The following is a 15,219-nucleotide window of genomic DNA, read 5'->3' as shown; positions in this document are numbered from 1 at the left end:
GGGGTGGGGAGACGGTGGGGGAGGGAGAGTGTAGGGTGGGGGAGGGAGAGTGTGGGGTGGGGGGAGACGGAGTGGAGGGTGGGGGATGGGAGAGTTTGAGGGGGAGACCACGTGGGGAATGGGAGATGGGGTGTGGGTGAGAGAATGTCGGACGCAGAGACGTGGTGGAGTGCAGCCCAGATCCTGGTGAAATCTGATCCATGACCTCATTTATTCTTCATGGGAACCAACGAGGTATAGTTCCTGGAGTGTGGCCTTCTCTTTGTACACCTGCCACAGGACCAGGGCCATATTTGTGACTCCACGTCAAGCATCTGCCTCTCCACATCCTAAATCCTGGAATTTCACCTCTTGTTGACTCCCGTACATATTTCTGCCAGGCAAGAACGACTGGGGAAAACCCAAAGGCGTTCTACATTTAAGTGAGGAATAGGAGAATGATCAGAGAGTAAGGCCAATCAGAGATAGTGGAGGGAACTTCTGTCTGGAGTCTGAAGAGGTAGGGGAAGCTCTAAATGAGGTTTTTGCTTCAGTATTCACTGGAGAGAGGGACCTTGCTGACAGAACACTGGGGACCAGATTAATAGGCTTGAACAGATTAATATTAAAAAAGTGAATGCGCTGGATGCGCCTCTGGCGATGATCTTTGCATCTTCACTCTCCATGGAAGTAGTATCGGCTGTTTGGAGGGAGGTGAACGTTGATCCTCTGTCCATGCAAGGTAATGGGTAAATCCCTGGGAATTACAGACCAGTCAATCTTATGTCTGTTGAAAGCAAAGAATGGGGGCCATGTGGCTTTGTTTCCTGAAACAGAGTGGGTTTCATGCAGGGCGCTCACCACATACCCTCGATCCCAGAGGCACAAGAGAATACAAAATCTGCATAGTGCCTCTCTGCTGCTGTTGATATTGAAGGTGCCTATGGGCATCTTTATGGTAACAGCGTTGTATCACTAGTTTACTACCTACGAGGTTCGGGAAGAGGGATAATTTTGCCCCCCTCCACTCCATGGATACTGCAGAGGAACCCTCAGTGCTGCTGTCGTGTGTTCCTGCCCACTCTTGGGGCTATTAACAGCTGCTGGGCTGACAGGACCGGTAGTGGTAGGGAATTCCATAGGTCAGAGGCCAACCAGATTCTGTCATCGTGAGCCAGTGTAGCCTGTTAAACAAACAAAACCCTGGAGTTCCCCTTTGAGGATGCGGGGAGCCCCATCTGCGATCATCCTGCCCACACACCACCACCACCACCACCACCTCATGTAACTCAGCGGTGCTCACGACTTACCCCATTCTCCTCAGTTCTTTACTTCTGAACCTTTCCCCATATGTGACACATCACCACCTTGCACCCATCCCCAGGGTCAGGAAAATCCTCTGCAGGGACCCCTGTGTCTTCAACTGAAAGGTCTCAAGGTGTGGATGAGACCTAAACTGGGTGGGTGGGAAGTGCAATATTGATGTCAATGCATGGGAGAACCTCATTCAGAAGAAACTGACTTGGAGGGAGCACCTGTATGAAGGGGCACAATTCTTTGAGAACACCCATCAGCAAGAGAAAGTATGGAATAGGAACTAGAGAATGGAATGTGCTGTGATTTCAAGGGCAAGGACCAATTCCGTCTCCCAAATTATCTGTAAAACATGTGCCCAGAGATGTGACTCAATGATCAAGGACCCACAGAATTTCCTGGATTATATTGTGAGCAAGTGATTGCTGATGACACTGTCCTCATCAAACACACTCAGGACAGGACACGGACAGCACAGGGTTAGATACAGAGTAAAGCGGTCTCTACAGTGTGATGGTGTGTCTTTAGGAGCAATCTTTTGAGTGTTGTTTCTGCTGTAGTGAGGGGTTACCACATTGGCAGTGGAATATCTGCTTCCGAAGCTGTGGGTAAACAGCTTTGAGTCCTGACAACATCCTTGTAAATTTTTCTGTATGTTTTCTAGTTTAACAACATCCTTCTTATATCAGGGTGACCAGAATTGTACATAGTATTCTAAAACTGAAAATGTGTTGTTGGAAAAACGCAGCAGGTCAGGCAGCATCCAAGGAACAGGAGATTCGACGTTTCGGGCATAAGCCCTTCTTTAGGTTCCTGAAGAAGGGCTTATGCCCGAAACGTCGAATCTCCTGTTCCTTGGATGCTGCCTGACCTGCTGCGCTTTTCCAGCAACACATTTTCAACTCTGATCTGCAGACCTCACTTTCTCCCCACAGTATTCTGAAAGCAGACTACCAATGTCTTGTACATCCACAGCATGACATTCCAACTTAATGCTTTGACCGATGAAATATATGAACAGATGAAATTAAGTTGATTCTCTAGCACTCTCAGAAGGGGAAGTGGTCTGCTCTCTCCACTATCCTGGCCAATGTTTACTCTTTACTGACAATAGTATATTGCAGTTTGCAAATGAATTGCAGGGCTTCTTGTATTACAAAGGTGGCCACACTTTAAAGGTACTATGGAGCCAATGAATTCCTTTCTGAACAGCATATGGTTGTGAACAGTGCTGTAAAAGTTGAGGCTTTTTTTAAAGTCTGTATTTGCAATGGGAGTTAGTGCAAAGAAACACTGAATAAAAATAATAAAGAATTTATTTAAACAAATCAGAATCTTCCGACAATGAGTGCAATGAACAGCCTCTGACAGAGAAAGCTGCAGGAGGGATTGGTTTCAAAGTTCACTGCCATACCTGGTTGATAACAAGCTGGAAGGTGGCCAAGTGATTTGAGCTGGTTGTCACCGTGTTTTCTGTGGTCAAGCTCCATGTTTGTGTTAGATTGTCTGTGTTGAAAGGACACAGTGCTACACTGTGCTCTAACCCTGTTCTTTCAATGCCTTTTACAGCACCGTCCAATTGGACATTGAGTGATTGGTACTACCAAGAAAACTGAAAAATCAGTGTTGGGGCCAGCATCCCAAGAAACTCGCATTTAATTAGTTTAAGCATGAGAACTCACCGGAATCATGTCCTGGGACAGTGGGTCGGACAGTGTCTGTTTAGGAACTCTGTCCCAGGATGGGATGCAAAAGTGGGGTCTAGTTGGGGATGCTGTCTTGCAATGATGGGGGTGGGGGTGGAGGGGAAGGGTCTGGTTGTATCACTGACATTGGGTCATGGAGATGAGCTGACACGGTAACCTGTATCTGGGACAGGAATTGGCCAATTGTGGAGATTTACATGAGGTACAACAAAAAACTTCCAGAAAAATCTCCAATCACCTTATTGAACAGCTGTTAGCCCCTCCCCGAAAGACAAGCATCAATCCATTTTTAAAAATCACTTTCTAATTGTTTCTTCAAACAGTGTTCTTGATTTTTAAAAAAACCCATTAACTGTGCTTAGCTTCAATTGGAGAAAGGAGCGGAGAGGTAAAATTTGGTGAATGAGGTAGTGAAGGTGAAAGAATGGAATGTGTGCAGAGTAGCTAAAGGAGGACACTGGGTGGAAATGGCTGGGTGGTGGGAGGGCAGGGGTCTCGGTGAGTGGGTAAGATGTGAGGGGGGATGAGTGAGGGGTCTCAGTGAAGGGGCTGGGAGGTTTGAGAGGTTGACTGTGGTGTGAGGTTAGGAGGTTGGTGAAGGATCTTGCTGAGTGACTGGGAGATGTGTTATGCAGGTGAGAGGGTGAATAGTGGATCTGGGTGGGTGAGGAGCGAGGTGACAGGTCTGGCTGGGTGATGAGGGAACGGGCGGGAGACTGTGGAGTTGACCTGGCTGTGGAATGCTCTGCTGCTGTGTGGTTAAAGGACAGACCGGACGTTCCGTGCTTTCACCGAGTGCAGTGACTGTTTGGTCTCGTCCCACAGGCAAATGGTGGACAGTTGGTGTTTGAGGGTTTCCACCAGCGAGTTGCGTTTGATGCTCCTCTGCAGTTTCCTCCCACAGTCTTGATGTTGCACTTCCCGGGATTTCCTGTGAGTCTGACGTCTTGGTCTCCATGCAGCTCCTGCCATGGTGGGATTGAGCAATAGCTTCTTACTCAGCACCAGCTTGTTGGTTTGATGGATTCCTACTGTCCTCCCATTCACTCCTTTCAGCACCGTCACTTTGCCTGCTCTCACAGGCAGCTTTAACGCTCTCTCACACCTTGCTGTGGTCGGGCTGTCACTCAGCAATGTTTGCTTTGCCTTAAGGGAGCGTGTGAGATTGGAGAGGCCCTGTTCAATATTCCTCGCGTCTCTGTCAACAAATCAAATTTCTGTGACTATAGTATTCAGCACCAGACCCTGTTTCCACAAGTGAAAGGTGAAAGTGTTTGGTGTTGGGCTCCAGTTTGCAAGATGTAGCTGAGAAGACAAGCAGCTAGGGAGCAATCACTGAAAACTGGTAGAAAGGCAGAGAAACTGATGCAAAGTTCCTGGAATTCTCGCCTTTATCTCAACGGCTTGAATTATTCTTTTATGCCAGAACTTGCTCAGGAAGGCAGCAGGAAACACCACTTCCCTCACTAGAAATGTTTTCCAAGGGAACTAGAATCAGTTAAGGAATGGCTCAACAAGGATATAATTGAATGTGGAACAGACTCAAGGGGCTGAATGGCCTTCTCCTACCAGACACCTGGTTTAAGGTGCAAAGGCCTTTGCCAATTGAGGAGATCAAGTGTGTCTCTCTCAGGAACTGTGCCCAGGCCAGATTGCCATCCACAGATACCATCTGCCATGGCTGGCTTCATTCTTAATTCTCTTCTGTGATTTACAAGTGTTTAGATTAGAGTGGTGCTGGAAAAGCACAGCAGTTCAGGCAGCATCCAAGGAGCAGTAAAATCGACGTTTCAGGCAAAAGCCCTTCATCAGGAATAAAGGCATAGAGCCTGAAAGGTGGAGAGATAAGCGAGAGGAGGGTGGGGGTGGGGAGAAAGTAGCATAGAGTACAATAGGTGGATGGGGGAGGGGATGAAGGTGATAGATCAGGGAGGAGGGTGGAGTGGATAGGTGGAAAGGAAGATAGATAAGACAAGTCATGGGGACAGTGTTGAGCTGGAAGTTTGGAACTGGGGTGAGGTAGCGGAAGGGGAAATGAGGAAACTGTTGAAGTCCACATTGATGCCCTGGGGTTGAAGTGTTCCGAGGCAGAAGATGAGACATTCTTCCTCCAGGCATCGGGTGGTGAGGGAGCGGCGGTGAAGGAGGCCCAGGACCTCCATGTCCTTGGTTGAGTGGGAGGGGGAGTTGAAATGTTGGGCCACAGGGCGGTTGTGACTGATTGGTGCAGGTGTCCCAGAGATGTTCCCTAAAAGCACTCTGCTAGGAGGCGCCCAGTTTCCCCAATATAGAGGAGACTGCATCGGGAGCAACGGATACAATAAATGATATCAGTGGATGTGCAGGGAAAACTCTGATAGATGTGGAAGGCTCCTTTAGGGCCTTGGATAGAGGTGAGGGAGGAGGTGTGGGCACAGGTTTTACAGTTCCTGCGGTGGCAGGGGAAAGTGCCAGGATGGGAAGGTAGGTTGTAAGGGAGCGTGGACCTGACCAGGTAGTCACGGAGGGAATGGTCTTTGTGGAAGGCGGAAAGGGGTGGGAAGGGAAATATATCCCTGGTGGTGGGGTCCATTTGGAGGTGGTGGAAATGTCAGCGGATGATTTGGTTTATGCGAAGGTTGGTAGGGTGGAAGGTGAGCACCAACCGTCCTTGTTACGGTTGCAGCGGTGGGGTCTGAGGGCGGAGATGCGGGACGTGGACGAGATGCATTGGAGGGCATCTTTAACCACGTGGGAAGGGAAATTGCCGTCTCTAAAGAAGGAGGCCATCTGATGTGTTCTGTGGTGGAACTGGTCCTCCTGGGAGCAGATACGGCGAAGGCAGAGGAATTGGGAATACGGGATGACATTTTTGCAGGAGGTAGGGTGGGAAGAGGTGTAATCCAGGTTGCTGTGGGAGTGAGTGGGTTTGTAAAAAATGTCGATGTCAAGTCGGTCGTCATTAATGGAGATGGAGAGGTCCAGGAAGGGGACGGAGGTGTCAGAGATGGTCCAGGCAAATTTAAGGTCAAGTTGGAATGTGTTGATGAAGTTGATGAATTGCTCAACCTCCTCGCGGGAGCACGAGGTGGTGCCAATGCAGTCATCAATGTAGCGGAGGAGCACCAAGTGGGTGAAAGTACTTACTCTTCCTGCTCCAGCACGGAGTCCATGCCGACCAGTGAGGCTGTTGCCATTGTGAAGGTGCCCACAGGCCTTTGTCGTCGTCCTCTGCCATCCTGAATCCTCGGTTGGCTGCCAACACACTGTGCCCCTTCAAGTGACTCACTGACGTCAGAAGATGCAGCCGGATTTGTTCTGTTTGTACAGGACAACCAAGTTTATTCAAAGGTAGAAGTGGACCTGAGAGAAGACAGTCTCAGGACAGACATCCAGGCAAGGTCCTGGTGAAGCAGACCTGATCAAGTACATCCTCTGATGCCCAGGCACTGTGTGATGGATTGTGTCAGAAGCTGTGTCAGAAGCGAACACTTCCCTCTAAACAGTTCTAAACAGATTTCACTGCAAAAGACACCCCAAAACTAACTAATTCATAAATTAAGTCGAGATGGCTGGACAGGTGATGTGCTGTAGCTGCATGAAGTGGGAGCTGGCTGATCCCATTGTGAACAACAGTGATCACGTCTGTAACAAGTGTTGGTTGCTGGAGGAACTTCAGCTCAGGATTAATGAGCTGGAATCTGAGTGTCAAACACTGGCACACCCGATAGCGGGAGAAATACCTGGACGCTGACTTCCAGGAGGCAGTCACACTACCTCAAATTCAGTCAGTGGCCAGGGACAGCAGGGTGTGACTGCAAGTGATGCAGCGTCCCTGTGTAAATGAGGAACAGAGCTGGATGGAGGATGAGCCAGTTGACCACAACACTGTGGTACAGGAGGCTATTCAAGAGGGGGGAGCAAAAAGACAAGTAGTAGTTGTAGGGCATTCTTCAATTGAGGAAATAGACAGTATCCTTTGTAAGCAGGATTGAGAGTCTACATGGTATGTTGCCTAGGAGAAAGTGAGGACTGCAGATGCTGGAGATCAGAGCTGAAAATGTGTTGCTGGAAAAGGGCTGCAAGTCAGGCAGCATCCAAGGAGCAGGAGAATCGACGTTTCGGGCATGAGCCCTTCTTCAGAAATGAGGAAAGTGTGCCAAGCGGGCTAAGATAAAAGGTAGGGAGGAGGACTTGGGGGAGGGGTGATGGAAATGCGATAGGTAGAAGGAAGTTAGGGTGAGGGTGATAGGCCGGAGTGGTCAGGAAGAAGATTGCAGGTTAGGAAGGCGGTGCTGAGTTCGAGGTTTGGGACTGAGACAAGGTGGCGGGAGGGGAAATGAGGAAACTGGAGAAGTCTGAGTTCATCCCTTGTGGTTGGAGGGTTCCTAGGCGGAAGATGAGGTGCTCTTCCTCCAACCGTCGTGTTGCTATGGTCTGGCATTGGAGGAGTCCAAGTACCTGCATGTCCTTGGTGTAGTGGGAGGGGGGAGTTGAAGTGTTGAGGGGTGGTTGGGTTGGTTGGTCCGGGTGTCCCAGAGGTGTTCTCTGAAACGTTCCACAAGTAGGCGGCCTGTCTCCCCAATGTAGAGGAGATTACATCGGGTGCAGCAGATACAGTAAGTGATGTGTGTGGAGGTGCAGGTGAATTTGTGGCGGATATGAAAGGATCCCTTGGGCCTTGGAGGGAAGTAAGGGAGGAGGTGTGGGCGCAGGTTTTGCATTTCTTGCGGTTGCAGGGGAAGGTGCCGGGAGTGGAAGTTGGGTTGGTGGGGGGGTGTGGACCTGACGAGGGAGTCACAGAGGGAGTGGTCTTTTCGGAACGCTGATAGGGGAGGGAAAGGAAATATGTCCCTGGTGGTGGGGTGCGTTTGGAGGTCCTCAAGGAAGGTATGAGGTGGCGGGCATCATGGAGACGTGGCTGCAAGGTGTCAGGACTGGGAGCTAAATATTCAAGGATATCCATCTTATCAAAAAGACAGGCAGGTGATAGAGGGGTCGGGGTTGCCTTGTTAGTAAGGAATGAAACTAAATCAATAGCAATAAACGAAATAGGGTCAGATGATGTAGAATCTGTATGGGTAGAGTTGAAGAACTGCACAGGTTAAAAAACCATAATGGGAGTTATCTACAGGCCTCTAAATAGTCAGATTTTGGGTTGTCAGATACATCAGGAGATAGAAAATGTGAGTCAGAAAGGCAAGGTTACAGTGATCATGGGGGATTTCAATATGCAGGTGGACTGGGAAAGTCTGGTTGATAGTGAATCGCTAGAAAAGAAATTTGTGAAATGTCTACAAGAGAGCTTTTTAGAGCAGCTGGTGATGGAGCCCACCAGGTGTGATGATGATGCTCCTTTGACAGGGTTGTGTTGTCCTTGGCTTTGTTCAAATGTGTTTTATGAGACACAGGTTCCGAAATGTCTGGCTTGATCTACTTGAAGAAGCTTTTGAGTTTTAAAGAAAACACTTGCACAATGAAAGGGAAGTGGCCAGTTCTCCCAGCTCAGCTTGTATCTGGTTTGGTTTGGTTTTGGCAGTCTAGCTGTTCAGAGCAAGCAGTCAGTCAGTTTGGAGGCTGCTGGTCAAAGATACAGCTACATGGAAGAAGGTGTTCCATGCTGAATCTCTGACATCTCTCCTGTAAGACCCTGTGTTTGATTTTACCTTTATTTTGCAAAGGGGTGTTTATGGAGATTGTTACAAGTATTTGGAACTGTACTGGGATAGTCTGTTCAGTTTTCAAATAGGTGAAGTTATTCTATATGGTGTTCTCTTTTGTTTGTGTTTAATTAGGTAAGTTTGCAAATAAATTCTGTTTTGATTAAAACTAAGTACTTGAAACCTGCTTAAAACAACTCGCAAAGTTAGGGGCCGGGCTACTTGCTTGAAATGTTTTGAGGGGGTCTGGCCTGGTTGATAACACTAGGGAACAGACAATTCTGGATTTAGTGTTGTGCAGTGAGGCAGACTTGCTAAGGGAGCTTAAGGTGAAGGAACCCTTGGGAGGTAGTGATCATAGTATGATAGAATTAACTCTGCAATTTGAGACTGAGAAGGTGGAATCAGATATAACGGCATTACAGTTGAATAAAGGCAATGACAGAGACATGAGGGAGAAGCTGACCTGCATTAATTGGGAGAGGAGCCTAGCAGGAAAGACAGTGGAACAGCAATGGCAAGAATTTCTGGGAGTAATTCGAGAGTCACAGCAAAGATTCATCTTGAGGAAAAAGAAGCATACTAAAAAGAGAATGAGGCAACGTGGTTGACCAGGGAAGTCAGGGACAGCATAAAAATAAAAGAGAAAGCAAGTAATGTAATGAAGACCAATCGGAAACTAGAGGATTGGGAAGTCTACAAAGACTAACAGAGAAAAACAAAGAAAGAAATAAGGAGAGAGATGATTAAACATGAGGGTAAGCTAGCTGGTAATATTAGGAAGGATTGCAAAAGTTTCTTTAGATATATATAAAGAGCAAAAGTGGGTATTGGGCTGCTGGACAATGATGCTGGAGAAGTAGTAATGGGGAACAAAGAGGAACTGAATAATTACTTTGCATCAGTCTTCATGGTGGAAGACAAATAATATCCCAAAAATTCGAGAGAGTTGGGAGTCAGAGATGGGTACGGTGGCCATTACCAAGAAGAAGGTGCTAGAAAAAAACTGAAAGGTCTGCAAGTGGATAAATCATCTGGATCAGATGGGCTACACCCTAGAGTTCTGAAGACGATAGCTGAAGAGATTGTGGAGGTTCTAGTAGTGATCTTTCAGGTATCACTGGAGTCAGGAAGGGTCCAGAGGACTGGAAAATGGCTAATGTAATCCCCCGTTTAAGAAGGGAGCAAGGCAAAAGACACAAAATTATAGGCCCATGAGCCTGACCTCAGAAGTTGGTAAGATTTTGGAGTTCATTGTGAAGGATGAGATCTCTGAATACTTGAAAGTGCACGGTAAATTCGGGCAAAGTCAGCATGGTTTCATTAAGGGGAGGTTGTGTCTGAGAAATCCGTTAGAATTCTTTGAGGAGATAACAAGTAGGTTAGACCAAGGAGAGCCAATGGATGTTATCTATCTGGACTTCCAGAAGGCCTATGATAGAGTGCTGCATAGGAGACTGCTGAATAAGATAGGGGCCCGTGGTATTGGAGGCAAGGCATAGTTAGCATTGTCTGGCAGAGTGTGAGGATAAAACGGTCCTTCTCAGGATGGAAGCTGGTAACTAGTGGTGTTCCACAAGGCTCAGTGTAGTGTTGTGAAGTCGAAAGAGTGTATGGTTGCTTTAAGAGGGAGGTACCTTTTCTGAGCTGAGAGATTGTGACAGCACGTGTCTGTGATGAGCTGACAGCTGCAGGGGGGGCTGAGAATTGATAATATGTGACAATCAGCTTGGGGTTGTGGTTTGAAGTTAAGGCAACGCATTTGAATTTAACCAATTAATTTAAATTGAAACCAATTGAATTTGAATTTGATTGTGTTCACAACATCAGACCAAAGAGAGGGTACGAGTTTAGGGGGTGTAAAAAGGAAGGGTATTTTGAAAATTAGTCAGAACCAACTGCCATCCAACCAAATAAATATCTCAATGTTCTCAAAGAAATCTCTCAGAAGACACCAACTTTTAAAGGTACCAAGAAATTTTATACAAAGGCACTCACAGTGAAAAATAAAAATCTCAGAAGACGACCCAGGGAGAAAACACTCGATTTGGAAAGACAGAAGGAAGCAACAGATTCAGAAGAGCAAAAGGAAGACAGCTTAAGAGACTGTATGGACTTTGAGAGATTAAGTTGATTTAATGTTTAATAATTGTGTTATTGGAGCAGCGTTTTAATAGAGTTGGGGTCAGATTGTGATTAGTTAAAGAAAGGGGGCTCAGGTTTGTTCATAGCTTTTGTTTAGTGTTCACTGTTAAGAGTTAGGAAAATAAATTGTTTTTTATTCTTTAAACAGTGGAAGTCATTCGTTTTCTTTCATTCATTCACACTTAACAGATTATGAGGTGACCGAGCTTTTCTGAGATGTTAGTTTTAATTAGGAGAGGGGTTTGACCTCCGCATCACAACAGTTAGGACTACAGCTTTTCACCTTACGATCTGGATGAAGGAACTGAAGGCATTCCGGCTAAGTTGACAGATAATACAAAGACAGGTGAAGAGGCAAGTAGGATTGAGGAGGTGGGTAAGCTGCAGAAAGGTTTAGACAAGTTAGGAGAGTGGGCAAAGAAGTGGCAGATGAAATACATTGTGGGAAAGTGTGAGATCATGCACTTTGGTAGGAAGAATAGAGGTATGGACTATTTTCTAAATAGGGAGAAAATTTAGAAATCTGAAGTACAAAGGGAGGACTTGGGAGCCCGAGTCCAGGTTTCTCTTAAGGTCTAGTTGCAGTTTGAGTCAGTAGTTAAGATGGCAAATACAACGTTGTCATTCATTTTGAGAGGACTAGAATATAAAAACAGGGATGTACTTCTGAGGCTTTGTAAGGCTCTGGTCAGACCACATTTAGAGTATTGTGAGCAATTTTGGGTCCCCTTCCTCAGGAAAGATGTATTGGCCCTGGAGTGGGTCCAGAGGAGGTTCACGAGAATGATCCCAGGAATGAAAGGCTAAACATATGAGAGGAACATTTGAGCACTGTGGGACTACACTCGATCGAGTTTAGAAGGATAAGTGGGGATCTGATTGAAACTTTCAGAATACTGAATGACCTAAACAGAGTGGATGTTGGGAAGATGTTTCCATTAACAGGAGAGAAGAGGACCCGAGGGCACAGCCTTAGAGTAAAGGGAAGACCCTTTAGAATGGAGATAAGGAGAAACTTCTTTAGCCACAGTCTGGTGAATCTGTGGAATTCCTTGCCACAGAAGGCTGTGGAGGCCAGGTCATTGAGTATGTTTAAAACAGAGATAGACGGGTTCTTGATTGGCAAGGAGATCAAAGATTACGGGGAGAAAGCGTGAAAATGGGGTTGAAAGCTCGCTTTGGCAGCACATATACTAAAATTGGAACGATCCAGAGAAGATTAGCATGGCCCCTAAAAGCAAGGATGCCACCCAAATTCTTGAAGCGTTAGGGGTGGCACGGTGGCTCAGTGGTTAGCACAGCAGCAGGGTCGCAGGTTCAATCCCAGCCTCGGGCAATTGTCTGCGTGGAGTTTGCACGTTCTCCCCGTGTCTGCGTGGGTTTTCTCTGGGTGCTCCAGTTTCCTCCCACAGTCCAAAGATATGCAGGTTAGAGGGAATTGGCCATTCTAAATTGCCCTATAGTGTTAGGTGCATTAGTCAGAGGGAAATGGGTCTGGGTGGGTTACTCTTCAGAGGGTCAGTGTGGACTTATTGGACTAAAGGACCTGTTTCCACACTAACCTAATTTCTCATTTAAAAAAGAAACCTATCAGCCATGATTGAATGGTGGAGCAGACTCGATTGGCCTACTGGCCTAATTTCTGCACCGATGTCTGATGGTCAGATGTGTCACGAGGGAAGGAACATACCCAGCTCAATAACTGCAACCACTAAACCCAGTTTCAGGAACAACTAGGAGGGCTGGGAACCATCTCACAGAGATGCCCCTCAGGCCTGTCTGGGTGGAAGATTGCTCAAACGAAAATGGTCACCCATGTTTGTAAATGACTCGGCAGGGCTTCTGAACTGAACATCATAACAATGCGAGGGACGACAGGAAAGAATCCCTGGCACCAAACTTGCACAATAGCCTGGACTGTGCAGGGAAAAAAGCCATGTAATAGGGAGCACGGTAATCATTTGATTTGTTCACCGACCTGGAGGCTACCTCTGTTATCACACTCATCATCTGTGGCTCAGTGCTGTCTGCTAGCCAGGACGTCTCCTCAGATCGGAGGTAATCTGTAGCTAGAACGAGATTCAAAAGGTAAAATGTAACATCTGATTACTGTTCTACAGCTGTGAAAAATAAACCCTTTTAAAAAGAATAAGTTTTCTGTGCATACCTCACCATACAAACAAGGAACAAGAGTCTAATACTCAGCCCCTTGGCTTTGCTCTCCTATTCAATAAGACCATGGCTGATCTGATTTTAACCTCAATTCTACATTCCTGTGATTCCCCCAATAATGGTACATCTTCTTGGTAATCAATAATCTATCTAGCTCAGCCTTAAAAATATTTAAAGATTCTGCATCCACTGCAATCTGAGGAAGGGAATTCCAAAGACTCTTAGAGAAAAAAATAGTTTCCTCATCTCTATATTAAATGGACACCTCCTAATTTTTAAACAAGAACCTGTAGTTCTAGATTGTCCCATAAGAGGAAACATCATTCTCTAGCCGGTCAGTTTAACACAGCTTCCTGCTCACATGCCCACGAGTCTGTCCCCAACATGCTGCAGTGCTCTGGTGAATCACAGCATAAACTGGAGGAACAACATCTCATCTTCAGACAAGGCACCTTACAGCCTTCTGGACTTAATACTGAGTTCAACACCTTTAAGTGAACCAACTCCCAATTCTTCCCTTTCTTTTAGCGCGTTATGTTCTGTTGTCATGTCCTCTCCCCTCTGCGACCCCCCACCCAACCCCTCTCCATCCCAGTTACTGTCCTTTCAAATCTGGTAGTTCTCTGCCATTCTCACATTCTGATCACATAATCTGAACTACCAATACCTTTTCTCCACCAGCACCCTCTAACCTTGGGATCCTACAACCACATAGCACGAACACTGAATACACCAGTTACCAAATCTCCCCTCTCCCCATCCCAGCCCAGATCCAAGCCCCAACTCAGATCCGTCCTCTTGACCTGATCTACCTGTCCATCATCCTTCCCATCTGTCCACTCCACACTTCACACTGACCTATCACCATCACCCCCTACCTTTGCCCAACTATTGCATCCCAAGACTCTCACTGTCCATCCTCTGATTATCTTATATATCTCAATTAAGTCACCTCTCAATCTTCTACTTTCTCACAAAAACAGCCTCAAGTCCCTCAACCCTTCCTCATAAGACCATCCTCCCATACCAGGCAACATCCTAGTAAATCTCCTCTGCACCTTTTCCAAAGTTTTCACATCCTTCCCATAATGTTGTGACCAGAAGTGCACACAATACTCCAAGTGTGGCCACACAAGAGTTTTATACAGCTGTGACATGACCTCATGGCTCTGAAACACAATCTCTCTATCAATAAAAGCCAAAACACCATGTCTTCCTCACAACCCTATCAACCTGACTTTCAGCAATTTATGCACATGGATACCAAGATCTCTCTGTTCATCTACACTACCAACAATCTTCCCGTTAGCCCAGTACTATGTATTCCTGTTGCTTCTTCCAAAGTGAATCACCGCACACTGTTCCGCATTAAACTCTATTTGCCACCTCTCAGTCCAGCTCTACAGCTCATCTACATCCCACTGTAACCTACAACAGCCTTCAGCACTATCTACAACTCCACCAACCTGAGTGTCATCTGCAAATATATGGACCCATCCTTCTACACCCTCATCCAGGTCATTTATTAAAATGACAAACAGCAGTGAAACCAAAATAGATCCTTGTGGAACACCACTAGTAACTGAACTCCAGGGTGAACATTTCCCATCAACCACCACCCTCTGTCTTCTTTCAGCTAGCCAATTTCAGATCCAAACCGCCAAGTCACCCTCAATCCCATGCCTTCGTATTTTGTGCAGTAGCCTACTGTGGGGAACCTTATCAAGCGCCTTCCTGAAATCCATATGCACAACATCAACTGCTTTACCCTCATCCACCTGTTTGGTCACCTTCTCAAAGAACTCAATACAGTTTGTGAGGCACGACCTACCCATCACAAAACTGTGTTGAGTATTCCTAATCATCTTCTTCCTTTCTAGATGATTATAAATCCTATCTTCTATAATCTTTTCCAACACTTTACCTACAACCGAAGTGAGGCTCACAGGTCTATAATTACCAGGGTTGTCTTTACTCCCCTTCTTGAACAAGGGGACATTTGTCATCCTCCAGTCTTCTGGCACTATTCCTGTAGACAATGTTGACATAAAAGTCAAAGTCAAAGGCTTTGCAATCTCCTCCTTGGCTTCCCAGAGAGTCCTAGAATAAATCCCATCTAGCCCAGAGGACTTATCTATTTTCACACTTTTCAAGGTATTGATCTATCCATTAGCCTAAATTGTCAGTTTACTTTTGTGAGTTCTGCTTTCATGCTCTCATAACTGTCCTATTTTAAATTTACAATATTAGCCTCAGACCAACAT

General features: G+C 46.3%; 1 non-coding gene across 1 annotated transcript; it reads left to right on the top strand.

Annotated features, from left to right (window-relative positions):
- The first annotated feature begins 11,956 nt into the window (after positions 1-11,956).
- On the top strand, positions 11,957-12,061 carry LOC132824552 (U6 spliceosomal RNA). Its single transcript, XR_009645676.1, has one exon. It is a non-coding gene; the product is annotated as a U6 spliceosomal RNA (small nuclear RNA).
- Positions 12,062-15,219: the final 3,158 nt, after the last annotated feature.

Source organism: Hemiscyllium ocellatum, chromosome 18 (assembly GCF_020745735.1).
Source record: "Hemiscyllium ocellatum isolate sHemOce1 chromosome 18, sHemOce1.pat.X.cur, whole genome shotgun sequence".
Classification (NCBI taxonomy): Eukaryota; Metazoa; Chordata; class Chondrichthyes; order Orectolobiformes; family Hemiscylliidae; genus Hemiscyllium; species Hemiscyllium ocellatum.
Note: the sequence above shows the minus strand (reverse complement) of the source record. Positions and strands in the feature narration are given on the sequence as shown.